Source organism: Mesoplodon densirostris, chromosome 1, assembly GCF_025265405.1.
Source record: "Mesoplodon densirostris isolate mMesDen1 chromosome 1, mMesDen1 primary haplotype, whole genome shotgun sequence".
Lineage (NCBI taxonomy): Eukaryota > Metazoa > Chordata > Mammalia > Artiodactyla > Ziphiidae > Mesoplodon > Mesoplodon densirostris.
Window position 1 is genome coordinate 200,608,591 of NC_082661.1, and position 19,504 is coordinate 200,628,094.

Sequence of the window (19,504 nt, forward strand, 5' to 3'; positions counted from 1 at the left end):
ACTACAATGAGGTATCACCTCACACTGGTCAGAATGGCCATCATCAAAATATCTACCAACAATAAATGCTGGAGAGGATGTGGAGGAAAGGGAATCCTCTTGCACCGTTGGTGGGAATGTAAATTGATACAGCCACTGTGGAGAACAGTATGGAGGTTCCTTAAAAAACTAAAAATAGAACTACCATACAATCCCGCAATCCCACTACTGGGCATATACCCTGAGAAAACCATAATTCGAAAAGAGTCATGTACCACAATATTCGTTGCAGCTCTATTTACAATAGCCAGGACATGGAAGCAACCCAAATGTCCATTGACAGATGAATGGATAAAGAAGATGTGGTACATATATACAATGGAATATTACTCAGCCATAAAAAGAAACGAAATTGAGTATTTGTATGAGGTGGATGGACTTGGAGCCTGTCATACAGAGTGAAGTAAGTCAGAAAGAGAAAAACAAATACTGTATGCTAACACATACATATGGAATTAAAAAAAAGAAAAAGGTTCTAAAAAACATAGGGGCAGTTCAGGAATAAAGACACAGACGTGGGGAATGAATTTGAGGTCATGGGGAGGGGAAGGGTAAGCTGGGATGAAGTTAGAGAGTGGCATGGACATATATACACTACCAAATGTAAAATAGATAGCTAGTAGGAAGCAGCCACATAGCAAAGTGAGATCAGCTTGGTGCTTTGTGACCACCTAGAGGGGTGGGATAGGGAGGGTGGGAGGGACATGCAAGAGGGAGGAGATATGGGGTCATATGTATATGTAAAGCTGATTCACTTTGTTATACAGCAGCAACTAACACAGCAATGTAAAGCAATTATGCTCCAATAAAGATGTTAAAAAAAAAGAAAAAGAAAACAACCTGGGGAATTCCCTGGCAGTCCAGTGGTTAGGACTCTGTGATTCCACTGCCTGGGGCCTGAGTTTGATCCCTGGTTGTGGAGCTAAGATCCTACAAGCAGTGCAGCCAATTTAAATAAATAAATAAACAAATAAAGTGAACACATGTCCCTAGCCTTTAAAAAATATATGAATGAAACTTCTGATTATGAAAAATTGAACGTTTGAAATGAGAAATTCCAAAGAATGAATGTCAAAAACTCCATCGACAGATGAATGGATAAAGATGTCATACATATATATAATGGAATATTACTCAGCCATAAAAAGGAACAAAATTGGGTCATTTGTAGAGACGTGGATGGATCTAGAGACTATCATACACAGTGAAGGAAGTCATAAAGAGAAAAACAAATATCGTATATTAACACATATATGTGGATTCTAGAAAAATGGTACAGATGAACCGGTTTGCAGGGCAGAAATTGAGACACAGATGTAGAGAACAAATGTATGGACACCAAGCAGGGAAAGCGGTGGGGTGGGGGAGGGTGATGAATTGGGAGATTGGGATTGACATGTATACACTGATGTGTATAAAGTATATGACTAATAAGAACCTGCTGTATAAAAAATAAATTAAGTTAAATTTAAAAAAAAAGTCAAAAACTTCACTGACCTGTGAGGCCCATGGGAGTTCACCTACTACTTTCCCCTCTTGCCCCAGGCCTCAGGGACTTTGTGCTGACTGCTCCCTCTGCCTGGAGCACACTGTCCAGATTCTGTCTGACTTGCTCCCTCACTCCCTCAAGTCTGTGCTCAAATGTCCCCTTCTCACGGAGAGCCTCCTTGTCTATCCCATATAAGCCCATATTCTCCGACCAACTTAACCTCCTTTGCTGCTTTATTTTTCACCATAAAATTTTTCACCATCTAACTTGCTCTAGTTTTAATGTATGTGTTTTGGGGGGAGGTAGTTGGTCAGTTTTGCTCACTACACTATAACCTATATGAGGGCAAAAATTTTTTTCCCTGTGTTCATTGCTGTCTCCCTAAAATCTACTGCATTTTCTGGCACATAGTAGGTGCTCAAAGAATATTTGTCAAATGAATAGTTTAGAAAAATAACTCTGGCTCCAATGTATATTATTTGTCTATTATGACATAAAATAAATAGAAAAGATATGATATAACGTATCTCTTCGTATTATACCTTCTGGCATCAATATATATCTTCCTATTAGTAGTTGTATGTTCTCAGCATTTCCTTCCTCCTTTTCTCTCTTACTAATAACACAAAGACTATTTTTGCCCTCCCCTGATCAACACAGAAACCAAAACAAAGACTCAAAGTATCTAACAGAAATGCAAAACAGAAAATTCGGTTTCCATGCACACTTTTTTTCTTCCCGCTCCTAAAGATTAGTTAAGGCCATATTTGTGGGAAGGTGAGAAGAAAGTTCAGTAGTGACTAACTAAAAAAGAAGGAAGGGCTGAGGCCTCAGAAGTAGGAGGGAAGAACAGGACCATCTGAAGGAGCACCAAGAAGCTAAAAGGAGCCAACCCTGGGTGGCCTTACACTGCACACTTTGCCCTAAACGGAGAGATGGACCCTTTTTGTGAGGTAGGACATGAAGAAAAGTTTCACGCTTCTGATAAAATGGAACCGAACAGAACCACATAGGAATTTCCCTAATAGATGAGATTTTTTTTAAACGAGAAAAATTAAAGAGCAGTACTGACTGGTGAGCATAGAACTGGAATGCAAACTTAATTTTCTTTGCCTATAAACTATTTAATGGCACAAGGAATCTCATGCCAAAGACTTGGATAAGACAAGGGACCTAATCCACTCTAAGGAGAAAGGCACAGTCAAATTCTCATTAAAGTTAGAATTTTTAATAATTCCTACTATCATTTCTTCTTCAATAACAAGAACTTCTTATATCTTAGTCATTTGATGACAATGAATGTGCATTTCTGATTATTCCTTAAAACATTTTTTTGTAAATTCTATTCCTAGGACCTCTGCCTTTAGAAAAATTGTCTTCTTATATCCTTAGTATTGGAAGAGATCAATCTCAACCTGCCAAAGCAGTGGTAATCCCCCAGAGGGCTTGTTAAACAGACTGAAGGTGGGCCCCACTCTCAGAGATTCTGATTCATAGGCTTGAGTTAAGGCCTGAGAATTTGCATTTCTAACAAACTCCTAGGTGATACCAGTGCTGCTGGTCCAGGTACCACACTTTAAGAACCACTGACTGAAGTATGGTATTTCATTTTTAAAGAGTTATAAGCATCTTTGGCTTCAATTAGCTGCTTTTGTCTCTCTTATACAACTTGTATCCTTAGTTGCTGGCACAGGGTGGGCTCTCAGTAAATATTTCTTGAATGAATGAGATACGCTTGTTCCCAAAATCATACAAAAACAATCAGATATCATTACATCCATATTGAATTTTTTACCAGTTATAAAGATAGAACTTCTACAACATGAACATACTTTGTAAATGAAAAAGACATTTATAGAATAAGGCTTAGTTTTCTGTGTTATTTAATAAGTTGAGAATTTTATTTTATGCCATAAAAAATAGGTGTTAAAATACCTTCTTTAATTATCCTGAGCTAATGGGAAAGTTGAACTGATAAATAAATCATTAACCAAGTCAACGAAAGACTAAATGACATCACTGTTTGCAGTACCAACCCAAGTTTCACAGTAGTTGAGAAGCAAAGAAAGGAAGGGAGGGTGCAAATACTTGAGGCATCACATCATATACAGCAATATAGCAAATATTGAAAACAAAAAAACCTGGGCTGGATCATCACCATATACTTGTCATAAGCTAAGTTTTTTGCACAGATGCCATATTTGTATGCAGTAGCTGGTTAACAGTAACAACATGCAGTAAAGAATAGTATTTTATTAAATAATATTTTTAATTTTTTAGTATTATATTATGTGATATACAATTACATTTTGGGGTTATCAAAAGAGACTGTCACTTGAAACTAATTTGTTTCTAAAAAAGGAAAAAGAAACCAGTAACTATACTGATGACTCAAATGATGGTGCATCATACCCAAAGAATCAAGTAAACAAGTGAAACAAAAATGTAAAAACCCTTTCTACCCTAAAACTGAGTACCAGGGAATTATTTTCAGCAAAAGCACACCATCTATTACATTAATTTAATGTTCATTTGAACTTTATTATTTTGATTGGTATTTAATTTGTAAAGCTGTTGGCTTTGTAATTATATGAAAACTATAAACACAAAGACCTTATATACTGTTTTATGTGTGTACATATTTAAATAATTTTATTTAAAAAAATGTTTACTGATGAGAATATTGACCCTGTAATTAGTTCCATAGTCATTATCCAATGTTATCATTGTCTTAGCCATCTTTCCTATCTCTAATCTTGCCTCTATTCCTTTTCCTACCTTGAAGGAATATGCAGCCAGCGTGATAGATATAAAATATAAATCTTATAATAGCCCCTTCCTCTGATACACTTTTCAATGGCTCCCTCTTTTTGTCTGGATAAATTCTAAGTTCCCTAAGATGACATAGAACATCCTTCATGACCTGGCCCCTTCTTATCTCTCTAGACTCATGGCTGACATCTCCTCACCTCCACCCGTAGTTACTTGGACCACTAGTGATTCACTATGTTTGTTCTCTTTTGTACAAAGCCTGTGTTTGAGCTGTTCCATCTGCCCAGAATACTAGTCCCATAATCTCACTGGACTTGCTTAACTCCATGTTGTTCGTAAGACTCAGCCTGGATGTCAATTCCTCTCTAAGTTTTTGCTGATCCCCTCCACAGCACTCTAGATTATCCATAACAATATTCATCACACTCAGTTATTATGTTCTGTTTTCTTGTTTGTGTTCCCCAAAAGTTTGTGGACATTTCTAGAGCAGGAGCTCTATCAATATTAACATTATTGAATTCCTCCCCAAATCTTGGCATACATACACTAAGCAAACTTTTTAAAATATAAGAATAAAATTCAATGATAGAATAAATAGGTCTGAATTTTCTATAATTTTTTTTGTTTGTTTTTTGTTTTTTTGTCTGCACTGCATGGCATGCAGGACCTCAGTTCCCAGACCAGGGATTGAAACCACACCTCCTGCAGTGGAAATGTGGAGCCTTAACCAATGCACCACCAGGGAAGTCCCATGAATTTTCTATAAGTTTTAAATAAATTGAGCCGCTGTCACATTAACCACCACTGAGACCCTCCTCTAGCCACGAGGAAGATTGGAGTGCTGAGTAAATACCTGAAGCCCTTCCCCGATGATGCCTTCACTCCTTGCAGACACTAAATACCCAAGTGCTTGAACTAAGAACTGCTCCACTGTCTCCTGCCCTGGGAGCACCATTAGGGTAGCAACTGTATTCCACTGCATCTCAGTGCCAAGCAAATGGTAGATGCTTAGTAAACATTGGTTGCTTATTGTAACCTAATTATGGTTACTGACAAGCCTTATTTCTGGCCATTAGTGCACGGTCAAATTTAATTCAGACGGCCAACTGGATGTTGGTTCCTGAACTCTCAGTGACTCACCCAAATATACTTTTACTCCCCATCACCTTCCCTTCTGTTTTTGTTTTCTACTTCCTTTGTACTCAACTTCCAAAAACTTAAGGCAGATGATGGGCAGAGTGGTTTTGATTTAGTTCTTTGTTTTTCTTTATAGAGAGAAGACGTAGGAAAGATGAGAAATGGATTTGGAGAAATGAGGATAGGAAAACTAGAAAGACATTTTCAGCTTTCCCCCACCCCCATCAAGCCAATATTAACAGTCAGTGCTAATGTAACCTCTAAATTTCTACTTATAAAAAAAGAAACCTGAAGGGCCTACCAATTATTTGATTACTTGTGAGATATGACCTCCTTGTTATGTGTCTACAATTTGAAGCAATTTGTTAGTGCAATAAATAAGAACTAGCCTAAAATAATAAATTAGTTTTTCAGAATAAAAGTAGTAATAATAATATCTTATTCATTTTGCAACTTTAAATATGTGAATATTCATGAAAGGGATTTTTTTAAGTATTTTAAATAAAAACTGAAAGGAAAAGAGATTACAGACTTGATTTTGGCAGCATATAGATATGGCAATATAATATTAATATTAATTTATCTAAGTACTTTGTAAATTTATTATCCAAATTTCCTTTCTCTTAAACTATCAAGACTAGCTGGTTAAAGGCAAAAACTAAAAATTACTGTTATACTACTTACAAAGAAAGGATCTGGGAAGAGGATTTAATTATAGTATTTGAGAGCAGAAACACTACCCTTAATCACTGTTCATGAATTTGCTAAACTGGAATATTATATGGTAAACACTGTTCAAATCTTTCAAAAGAGATATTATACATTTCTTATTATAAGAAGGTTATGAGGATTAATTAGATAATGTATGTAAAGAATTTTAAGATGAAATGTTTCCCTCCCTCCCTTCAAATGTCACTGAAATCACTAAACAAGTGACAATCAATACTCCCTTCTTAATGTTTGCTGTGCAATTATCTAACTTTTCCATGTCAGAACCAAAATTTGAGCCCCATATCCATGAAGAAAAATGTTCAGTTCTTTTTTAAAAAAATACCTATAATATTGTTCAGATCAATTTAGAGTTTTCAAAAAATGCCCATCCTAAGAATGATATTATTGAGATTACTGAACCACATTCACTTTCCAGAATTTGATGTAATACACAAATACCCGATTTAAAATTTCTCTACAATGAGAAAAGATTTAGAACAATACAAAATATTTATTATTTATAGAGCAGCTTCAAAACTCCATGTGGTATATTTGTAGAGGTTTTTTTTTTATGTCTCTCTTAAAAGCAATGGGATATTTAGGATTGATTATTCCTGGCACTCATTTTGCATATTTGCCTTTCAACCCTCTGGAATTTGAGGCTACTGGCAAGATGTATCTGAGTTCAGACTCTGGTAGCAACAAGTGAGAGTCTCGAGTGACAGGCTCTCTCTCTGTGACAACATCTTGAGGTAAAGATAGCAAATTTTAAAAGTATAAGAAAATAAGCCAAACCTAAGGGGAAAAAAGTGGGGGAGGGGAGTGGAAATGAGGAAGGCATAGAGTGTAATTCTGAAAGGTTCTGAACAAGTTCCATGAAAGAGCATGAAGCCCCAGAGCAGGTTTCCTCAACTTTGGCACTGTTGACGTTTTGTGCCAAAAAGGTCTTTGTCATGAGGACTATCCTGTGCATTGTAGGATGTTTAGCAGTATCCTTGGCCTCCTCTTACTAAATGCTGGGAGCACTCCCCATCCCACCCCACCCCCCTGCCAGGTTGTGACAATCAAAAATGACTGCAGATATTGCCAAATGTACAAAGGGCAGTGGGGCAGGGGCAGCTAGGGGAAAGGAGGCAGACAAAATAGTCTCCAGTTGAGAACCAGGGACAGAATCTGGCACAAGGAGAAGAGCATCATCAGACGTGCCTACATAAAACAACCCTTGGGAGCTTTGACTGTGACAACGTAGAGAGGATGGCCAAACAAAGAGTCAGAACTGGCAAATGATGCCACCAAAAGCTATGATTAATTGTATCCACTAGCTGGGGAAAAAATGCTGATGGTAATAGTTGCCTTTGAGTGGCGTCTCCTGTCATAAGTACCTGCCTGTAGAAGCTCCACAGCAGATACCTAGCAGTGAGGGTCATGGTAGTCAGCTATATGCTCTTTAATGAAAGGAAGAGTCTAATAGTTTCTTCCAGGAAACCTGATGGGCTTAAATACCAAAAACTTCTTGCAGGGGATTCACTGAGTTTCATTTAACTCATTAAATATTTATTGAGCACTCAGTGTGTGTCAGGCCCTGTGCTGGCTATCAGGAATGCAGTCATGAAAACAGTGTACCCTCAAGGAACTTATGCTCTAGAGAGAAATATAATTACAACAAATCTGGTCTTCAGATTCCTGGTATAGGGTGTGACCCAGTCAGAGAGGATCCCAGTTCTCTACACTGATAAACACCACATAACTAAAACTTCAAAATCATAGTACTCTTCATTATTAAAGAGCAAAAACTGCTTAACTTGTTTCTCTATTCAAATGCTTTTATTTTTTTCCCCCTCTCATTTTAAATTTCTCAGCCATTTCACTGGCATTTCAGGCAGATGCCTTTTCTCCATTTCAGAGCAATCAATATATGAACATTTTAAATAACAAAAAAGCACTTCAGTTGCAAATGTATTTTTCTGCTGGCAACCATGTGCACGATCACTTGGATTTACATGACGATGCTGGCTAGCCAAAGTCAGTGAGCCTTCCTGAAAATGCATTTGACACAGTAATGACTGATGTGCTGTCATTTCTCATTTAGGCCCAGCTGCCTAATAATAACAAGGTAACATTATTAATAAATTACTGGCATAGCTAGTTAGGGAACATACAATCCAATTACATATAGTTTTTAATTCATTACAGGCAAAAAGCTCACTGCTTTTCCACATATGACTCCCAGGCCCGTCTTCAGGGGAATTGAACGGCACAGCCTTTATAGACTAGTCATTGGTATTCAGAATAAGAAGCAACTGCTTGGAACAGGAAGCACATAAGCCAGGCATTTGGCAGCATCACACAGAGTTCACTGTGGAAGTCAACCGTCAAAGAGACCAGGCTGACAGTAACTGGCCTCTGTTGCCATGGAAACAGCAGTGAGCTGTGTTAGTAAATAGTTTGGGTTCTCTCACCTGCCAGGATGTAAATTCAGAATTTACTGCTGATTTTTAAGTCTACCATTTGTAAGTGACCTATTTATTAAGTAAATACTAGAAATCACTCTTTGCTTCATAAGAAATACCCAAACATTCATAAGAAAATCTGAATCTTAAGGTTTCCAAACAAAATTAAATTGTGCAGAATACCTGACAAAAAAAAAGTCTATCTCTTCATTCTAATGGTTGCTTATTTTGCAAAAAACTAGTTCCTAAAAATACACAAATAAAATAAAAATTTAAATGGTAAGGATGTGAGGATAATCCTAATGACCTTTCTAAATTCAGGATAACAAGTCAAGTCACTTTTTAATTTTATTCAAGCCATAGTTGTATATTTCAAATTGTAAAAAAGCTGTATTTATTTTAAATCTCTCATTCTCACTTACAGCCAAATGAGCTAAGTAAGACTGTCTCCTGCCCACTTTTTTTTTAGCATCTTTATTGGAGTATAATTGCTTTACATGGTAAACAATGTTATGTTAGTTTCTGCTTTATAACAATTGAATCAGCTATATGTATACATATATCCCCATATCTCCTCCCTCTTGAGTCTCCCTTCCACCCTCCCTATCCCACCCCTCTAGGTGGTCACAAAGCACCGAGCTGAGTTATTTGTAGTGAGGTGGATGGGCCTCCTGCCCACTTTTAACTCAAACATCCCCTTATGGGAATTCCTCTCTCTTGATAATTACAATAATTATTGGCCCTAGTTTACAGATATATAAAGTATGACAGATGAAAAATGTCCTGACTACAGCAATTCAGGGAAAAGGCTATAATGCAAGCCTCTAAGTCTCAGCTCTCTTAATCCGTATCTCTTCTAGGTCATTCTGGCTTCATTAAGTGTCTTCTTTCAACTATTTTTCAATTTCATGCTAAATTATATTTTCCCATAAAGTCTACAAGTATAAGAGTTATTCTGGGGTTTTTCTGTGAGAAGCCTACTCCCCCTCATCACCAAATGCTAAAACATGCCCATCACCCTCTTCTGTGATTTCTACTTTCATTCATCAATAAATATTTACCAAGCAAATGTCTGTATGTCATGATCTATATGCTTGGCAAAAGAGTAGATGATACAAAGATGAATAAAACATGTTTTCTGCTTTTGAAGAGCTAGTTTAGTGAGGAAAACAGAAATATAGATACATATACTACAATTTTCTAAGAGCTGCAGTAGAAGTAATAGATTAAAAGGGCAATGGGAGCATTATGACACAAAAAAGCTACTTTTGCTACTGAAAATAGAAAAGGTCTCACTGAGAAGGTGGTATTTTCATCATATCTTAAAGAATAAATAGGAGTTTATACATGGTAGTTGAAGAGGCAGATACTAAAATATACTTTCCAAAAAGTTAAAAACATTACTCTCATTCATATATAAAATGAGCATGTGTCAAATATTTTTTTGACTTACAGAGATTTATATCCTCTGCTAGACAAAATTCATTTTCATTGCCATAAACAGGAATTGCTTGTATTACTATGAATAAGAATCATTTGCACTGTTACCAGTTTTCTACACTTAACTTCTACCACTAAAGGAGTGTAAAATAGTCTAGTCAATAGAAAAATCAATCAACCCTGCACACCCCTATAGAATCAAAAATCTCCAGAGGATCCTCTAAATAAAATCCAATAAGCCCATTTCCAAGTCTTTTACAATTTTTTCTGACAGTGGAGGCATTCCAAATTTGGGGGGAAATATGTTAAAAACAAAGAGATATAGAAAAGTAAGTACTTGGATATGACTGAAGATGAGGCATTGGGAGGACAGACGTCAATGCGGTCATGGAAAGAGGTTAAGATTACACTGGAATTGTGGGCTAGGGGTCAAATTGTGGAGGATCTCATATGCTGTGCTAAGAGTTTAGACTTTGCCCCAAAACAGTGGGAAGCCATTGAAGGATTTTGATCCTTAAAGTATCAAGCTAAAAGATGTTTTCTGTTTCCTCACTCCTAATTCTGAATTTATTCAAATCTGCAATTTCTACATATATGGCTTGTTTTGGAGTATTTCTTAATCCAATATTTATTTTTTTCCTGTTTGTTTTCTAACCTTTAAAAATGTCTCCATTTCTCTCCATATTTCTATCCATAAGTGTTACCCTAGGAAAAAGCCATGTAGATTCTGGAACTCAAGCAACTGTCACTGGATTGTTTTTAAGATTACTCCCTTGAGAAAGCTTATGTTTCCATTATGTAAGAATATAAAAATCATTGTCAGTAACTAAATGATAGTTACTCATATACTAAAATTAAAATGATTAAGAATCAAAGAAAAGGTAATTCTGAAACATGGTGGTAAAGCAGGAGAACAGATACATGATTACATTGTTGATTATTTCACATTTCAATAAAAATTAAAATCAAAACTGACACTGTCATTTCTTTTTAAGACAAACAGGAGTCTCTATTAATACTCATTACTTTTAAAAAATCAAGGAAATGAAATCAATTTTCATGCCTAATATCACAATTTAAAATATAGTTGACCCTTGAACAACACAGGGTTAGAGTCGGTCACCCTCCACACAGTGGGGAAAATCCACTTATAACTTCACAGTCGGCCCTCCATACCCATGGTTCTGCATCTATGGATTCAACCACAGATCCTATAGTACTGTATTTATTAAAGAAAATCTAGGGGCTTCCCTGGTGGCGCAGTGGTTGAGAGTCTGCCTGCCGATGCAGGGGACACGGGTTCGTGCCCCGGTCTGGGAAGATCCCACATGCCACGGAGCGGCTGGGTCCGTGAGCCATGGCCGCTGAGCCTGTGCGTCCGGAGCCTGTGCTCCGCAACGGGAGAGGCCACAACAGTGAGAAGCCCTCATACTGCAAACAAACAAACAAAAAAAAAGAGTGTAAAGACAGGAAATAGAAACATGATTCATGTTCAGAAAATGGTGAAGAGTCTAGTTTGGTTGGAGGATAGACTTGGGCAAATAGGGCAAGTTAAACAGGAAGAGTAGAATGATGCTGCCACATTGTAAAGGTCCTTGAATTCCTGGTCTAAGAGTTTATAGTTCATTCTGAGGCAAGAGGGAATAATTAAAGATTTTTAAGTAGTAATCTGAGAGTCTTGCATGAGGTGGATTGCAGAAGAGAGGTAGGACACCAATAACTATCTATTATCCCAGTTGAGGCAAGAAGCAATGAATGAATGAGTCCTGAACTGGTGTTATAGAGGCAAGAGTCTTCCAGGTAGAATCTATACGATGTGCCAACAGGTGAATATAATGATTAAGAGAGAAAGATCTCTCAAAAATGATTCAGATTCTGCCCCTCATCCATTAGGGAAATGGTGATATTATTAATATTAATAGGAAAGTCCAAGAAAGAAATGTATTGATTTGGAAGAAAGAAAATAATTGTTCAACATGGTGAATTTCAGATTGGAGGTCAAGTAAGCATTAGAATAGGGTATAAGTCTCATCTATTGTGATCTTTAGACATCTCTTTAATACCTTAAACCTCAAGGGGATAAAAGATAAGAATGAGTTCCTTATGGAGAAAAACAGATTGATTTTATTATTACATTTTATTCCAAAAAGATGAAATATCTGGCATTATTATCCTATATTTCTGCATAGAGCTTAAAATGAGTAAAATCTTTCTTTGCTGAATTGTTATCTTGACTTGAAGATTACAGAGAGAAAAGGAAAAAAAGCGGGGAAAGAAACTTGTAAGAGGACATGGTAATGTAATACCTCAGTGCCTCTATTCTTACATGAATTCCTATAGGTCATCCCCCTTTTTGTAAGTGAACATATATCTCATGGCATGATTTAGTTAAATTATAAATAGCCTATTTAAGCTCATCTATCCAAAAATAATACCCACAAGCTACTTACCTGATGAGTGGTCAAGGCTCTAGCTTAGAATAGACTGGGGAAATCATGCACCTACTCTGTTGACCAAGGAAAAAGGAGATTTTTCAAAGCTTTCTGGGATTGGAAAGAAAACACATCATTTAAGAAGTGAAAAACCACCTACTTTTTCTGCTAATTTTGCTAAAATAACTGCCATTCAATTAAATAATATTTAAATTTTATTCAGTGAACTTCATTTCATGACATTAGAAGCACTCAGTATGATGATGAATGAGTTAACATATGTAAAGTCCTTAGAACATTGCCTGGCACATAGTCAGTTGCTATTTAAGTACTGGTATCATCATCGCCATCATCATTAGCAGCCGCAGCAGCCACATCATGCTCATCAATAGCTGAAAACATTAAAATTCCTTCCATTTATAAAATTGAAAAAAATATTCCTATAATCCTCACATTAAAGTGAAAAGAAAAGGAATCATTTCAAATTCAAAACCTTATAGGTGAGTATTATTTGTTGGCACTGGAACCTGACCTCTATTTTAGTTTTTTGTTATTTATTTTGTAACTTTCTTCCCTATTTAAAAACTCTATAACTAAGATGAAAAATAATTGATGCTCAAGTGCAGTCCCACATTCTCCACTGATGCTATTCAATGCCCACATCTCCACCACTGCCACAGGCAAATTATGATCAGATGAACTCTGGCTCGTGGATTTCTTGACACCTCTATGCACACATAATGCATCAATGTAATAAGTGAAGGGGGCTTATGCTCAGAAGTAAAGACCAAGGGCCAAACTGCCTTCAGATACCTGTCACCTGCATTCAACAATCTGCTGGACAACTTTGTAAAGGAGATGCTTCTAGCGATACTAAGGTACATATAAAATCAACAACTGGGACCTTCCCTTTCCTGGCCATAACCTGGAAATCATTTGTAGTGGTTAAAACTGGACCCAGAGATAGTTGGTCTTCATTCAAATCCCAGTAACTTCCAAGCTTGTGACCTTGGGCAAGTTGCTAACCCCTCTCTTCTCCAGTGACCATGTCATAAAATAGGAATAGTGATAGAATCTTCTTCATTGAACTGTTAAGAGCCAATGAGTTAAGGTATGTGGAGAGATTAGAGCAGTGCCTGTCACACACTATGTGCTTACTAAATGCAACCTAAGCTAGCAATGCTATGTGCCAGGCCATTTGCAGGCCTCAGGATTCAGGGCTGCATCTCTCTCTTCTGAACTGTTGGAGTGTGTTAGTGACACCCTCAGCAAATCCATTATACCCTTTGTTTTGGCTTCTATTCAAAAGTACAGGGCATATATTTCTTAAATATGGGTCTCCCTTTATATACCAAGTAATATATGGCTAAGAGACTTGATAAAGTGTGAAGCTTTCTGATAAACATATATAGTTTGGCTCCTCTATTAATAATATCCTTACAAGCAACATAAATATGATACCAATAGAACGTCAAAGGAGAACTTGATTCTAAAATTGCTGGCAAGCTGAAAATTCACTGAAATGTTTTCGCCTTCATAAGCTTGAGTCCTGTTTTTAAAATATCGTTCACTTCCTTGAGGCATTATTTATGATGGCTTACTCTCCCTTGTTATTTATTTCCTAATTTCTCACTGTGTGATTTAGTGGTTTTTCTTCTCAAGGAAGATTCTTTATTCCTTTCCTGCTATGGAATGCTTTTCATGAAAGCAGCCTTGAATTATTTACTCCATACCTCCTACTGTGGCACAGGTCACATTACTTTTAAGATGGGCTGTTATGTAGGTTTCTTGTAAGAGCCCAAGTCAGGAGCAGGCCCAGAGATACAAAGTAGGAGGAAGCCAAATTCCCAAGCACTATATCATATAGTTTAGATGATATAGTTTTAAGTTACACACACATATACACACACACACACACACACACAATTGTGAGCATTGCACATATTTGTCCTCAAAAACAACATCTCTGCAAACATGAGAATAAAAATAACACATTTATATTCCCTGAATAGTATAAATGTGTTAACAACAACAAAAATGACTAAACATTAATAATGAAGCTTAGGGATAAAATAATATTACGCAGAAAAAAGTTATAAAATGGAAATATTAGGCTCTTAATTTTCATTAGTTTTTGTAGATAATTCCAGGTGAATCTCTATCTTTTCTATGATCATGGCTGCACACATTTTTTAAATGTCACTGACCTTACATTATGGGACTCCTTCGAGATAACTCCTGCATGGAGTTTGAGGACCTCCATCCCCAACATTGCCCCTAAGAAAAACGTTTTTAACTTGCCAAGAGAAAATGAGACTTTAAAAGACTGTGATTAATGATGCCAACTTCTATTCTCCCCCTTTGCAGAGAGATCATATAGTTTAGTTTCTGACACACACATAACAGTAGACACACTGAGGCCCTTTACTTCCTAGATAGGCTCCTCATAACTTTTGTTGTTATAAATTACACTGAATAAATATCCTTATATAATTTTTGATTACACATACACATTCTAGAAGTGGAATTTCTAAACCCAACAGTGTAAACATTTTGCTGTTCCCTTGTTAAATACTGCACTGTCAAATTACCTTCCAAAAATGTTGTACTAGAAAAGTTTCTGCCTTTTCATTTTATTTATATGTATGTATAAAGTTGCTTTCTAAGGTAAGTAAGTGGAAGTGGTAAAGTTTGGTAAAGTTATACATTTTCGATGCTGAGACAGATATATCAAACAAACAAAATTAAGTGTACAGAGATCACTCAGCCTCAAATGCAGATTTGCATTAAAATTTCTTCACCTAGACTTTTGAAAAAACAATTTTAATAACTTCTGATATATGCAGAAAAACAAAATTAAATATCAGTTTCTTCCCCAAAGCAATAAAAATTGCATACTTAAGACTTCTGTGCAGGTAAATCTCTACATCTATTCTTTTCTTTTTTTTAATTGAAGCATAGTTGATTTACAATGTTGTGTTAATTTCTGTCTGCACCTATTTTTAAATGAGATTTGCTCATAAATTTTCCTTAAAAAGGCTCCATTGCTGGAGTGATATCTTCTTAAGAAGTGATTCTGTATCTCAATAAAACTAGGGGAAAAAAAGAAAAAGAAACACTTCTGTAACCAAAGACTGGTGCTTCTCCTTATCTAAAGTTGCCTTTACACTGAGGCTTTAGGTAGCAACACAAATCATATAAAAGCAACACCACACTGTCCAACAAAGAAAAACAGGGAGCTTACAAGAGGAAGCACATTGGCATAGCTGACCCTTAGCAACACACACATAAATAGATGGCTTGACTACCACATGCACCAAAAATAACATTTAAATCTGAAAAAAAAATTGCAGTCAGGTGAAACCTGGCCATTTATATATTTTTGTCTATTTCAAATTAAACTTAACCAAATACCTTAAAACCAACTTTTTATCAAGGACAGATAGAAAGAAAGTTGACATATAAATATAAATCTGAATTTATCATATGGCCAATATGCACATGTCTACATAAGAATTATCATTTTCAGTGAAATCTCACAGTAAGTTCAGTAAGATACAATCTGTGTGTGTGTTCCTCTCTGTGTCTGTCTGTCTCCGTCTCCCTCTCTCTCACACAGGCACCAAAAAATTATTAGGTGATGTGATTTCCATCACAGTCAAGAAAATAGCCATTCACTTAGAAAGCAGGCAGGAGCAGGCAGAGATCATTTGGTTCAGGGGCTGCAAGTTCAAATGCCCAGAGGAGCTATGAAGTACCACAAGCTCAGCTTAAAACAAGAGAAATGTATTCTCTCAGAGTACTGGAGGCTACACGTCAGAAGTCAAGTTGGGGCCAGAACATGCCGTCTCTGAAGGCACTAAGGAAGGATCCGTCCTTGCCTCTTCTAGCTTCCAATGGTTGCCAGCAATCCTTAGCTTTCCTTGTCTTACAGATGCATCATTCCAACATCTGCCTCGGTCTTTCCATGGCCTGCTCTCCTGTGTGTCTGTTCTCTGTGTCCAAATCACCCTCTTCTTTAAAGGGCACCAGTTATAATGGATTTAAGCCCCACCCAAAACCAGGATGACCTCATCTTAATTCAATTACATCTGCAAAGACGCTGACAAAGTTACATCCACAGATTCCAAGGTGACACTATTCAACCTAATATAGCATCTAATCTATTCAGGATTAATTTTATGAAGATTCTGAAATATCAGTAATCACTACAGAATAAACAAGATTCTAAGATAAATCAAATGAATGTACATATTTCTTACATTGTTTTCAAATATTATATGTAATGCTGGGTATAAGGAGACACCCACTAATATTACAACTGAAAAATCAGAGAAAATACATAACTATAAAAATTTGACTGATTTTAAGCTTGTCTTGCCCCATGTATCTCAAATTATCAGTAGATTTTAATGTTTAAATAATCCATAAGAAGCTAAGTAATCAGGCAGAATAAATGGGGAGGAGGAATCAATGATACAATGGCTTCCTCTCTCATTTCCTTGCATTACTTGAGGGGCTTCCTTGATCTCCAACTGTAGTTATTAAGTTATCTATTACTGTGCCCATTGTTAAGCATTACATAAATCAAGTAAACAGATCTATTCCCCAACCATCAGAAGCTTGCAATTTGCAACATTCACATTAATTAACAACTAATATTAGGCTTGCCCTCTGATAGACAGAAAAGACCCCTGAGTGTTGGGATCCCACAGCTCTGCCATTATTAGTTGTAGGACCTGAGCAGGTTGCTTACCCTCTCTATATATCACTTCTTCACTTGAAAAGTGAAATGGGACAGCCTAGATTATCTCTAAAGTTCCTTCCAATTCTAAGTGGAAAGAGGGAATGTCTACATTTTTTGAACGTGTGCATTAGAGAGTGTTTCAGAAGTTATATAGAGGAAGAGACTGTCAACACTCACTCTGTAGTTCAAAGTTTCAAAAGAATAGCATACTAGATGTATTTCAAAACATCAATTCATGCATTGAAGGCAAGAAAATTTGGGGTTAGGAAATGGGAAATGTATTGTTAGAGGAAGGCAGGTGAGATAGACCTGGGAGATGAGAACAAGGAAACAGATAGGCAGAAGAAAGTAAGTGTAAGTTATGGGGCATTGGGGGTGGAGGTAAGTGGGAAGTAGCCAAGACAAATTAGCTGAAAAGGGTAAAAGGGAGAAGCAGGGAAAGGTGCAGAAATGAAAAAGAAAAGAATGGGAATTATACAGAGAAGATATTGCGAAACAGTTTCAGGGTTTCAGAGACAATGCGTTCCTCACACATAGGTGAGTCCTCCATTTTAGGAAATTCATGCAAAATAACAGAATAAATACTCTTGACTAAAGGATAGACAGTCCTCAATCTTCCTATGTGAAAGATGCAAAGCAATGCAATGACACACTACTATGAGAAACCTGGACGCAGATGTAGGAGGCCCCACTGGTGCCCTGTACCTCTCCCTCCACTCATATCTGCTGCAGACTCAGAGTTTTTGGAAATTATGTGTCTCTTTCAAGAAAATTCTTGAAAGTAATTTTTCAGTAGTCAAATCTAAATTTTCAGTAGTCAAATCTAAAGAACAACAGTGGTTAGAAGAGGCATGGAGTCTAGCTCTGTTACCAAGTGGCTGTATGACCTTGAACAAGTCAGTTAACCTGTCCAATCTATGGTTTCCACGCGAGTGTCAAAGTAGACATCTTATGATATTCCAATTAATATAGTCTTTAATTTGAAAATGTATCTATCAATCCATAGTTCAGAAATAATGAGACCAAACAGGTAAGATCCTCTATACCTTGTTTGTTGAAGTGTAATTCCTCCACAGTCTATTATATTTCAAGACTTTAATGAGAACCCACAGTGATTTAAATTGATTCACATTTTCTGGACTAATGTTTATTTCCCTTCCAAGTTCCCAAATGGTCTAATACCAAATCAAGTAGAATATCTACATTTATTGCCAGAAAGAATAAGAACTCAGTGCCATAGAGTTTTGGATAATAAAGAACCTATATGGGTTGACTTACTAAACATCCTAATTGTAAACTTATTCTGTAATTCTAAGACAGGTATGTACTGTCTCATTTGTAATATATCTCCTTTTCAAATGAAGCTCTGTAAAGAATTATCAGATAAATTTTAAATGCCTCTGTATATCAACTGTTCATAATTCCATAAAATTATCTGTCTTGACCTATAATAACTAAAATATACTCCCAAATTAATGCACGTGTTTAAACAGCATTATAGCATGTTTTGAGTCATGAGAAACTATTTAAGGAAGAGTTTCTGACAATTTTGTTTACTGATCAGAAAAATAGCAAAAAAATTTGCATTTGCTTGTCCTTGAAATTTCCTTTCTGCATCAGTTTCTCACTTCTCAGGAGAATACATCCTTTATATGTGAAAGATTTTAGAACATAGTCTAGACAGCTACCACACATTCTGTAGAGCTTCTATTTATGGAACTCAGAGAACAAGGCAGCACCAAAAAACAATGGAAGTTATGAATTCTAACATAAATTAATTGGCAGGGAGGAGGCAAACCAACCTGAATAATGCCTATACAGAAGTCTAAGAGCCTTCTACTTAAGTTTGACCTCCTTGTAGAGCTTAAAGGAGAAGAAGAGTCAGTAACTGGGAGACCCTCCTATGGCAGAACTCAAGTCCACACTTCGTATGACTGACTACCTTGTTCTGAGATGTCAGCAGCTCTAGCAGAGGTTTGTTGCTTGTTACAGAAGGCTCATATCAGACAAGAATTACCCTTATGCTACCACAGCACCTTATTTACATACCTGCCCTTGGACCCAGAGAAACCCCATTCTCTTTCCTGAGGTCAATAATTATGGCTTAGAATCTTGAGAACGAAAAACGAAGCTGGAAGAATCAGGCTCCCTGACTTCAGACTATACTACAAAGCTACAGTAATTAAGATAGTGTGGTACTGGCATAAAAACAGAAAGATAGATCAGTGGATCAGGATAGAAAGCCCAGAGATAAACCTACGCACATATGGCCAACTTATCTTTGATA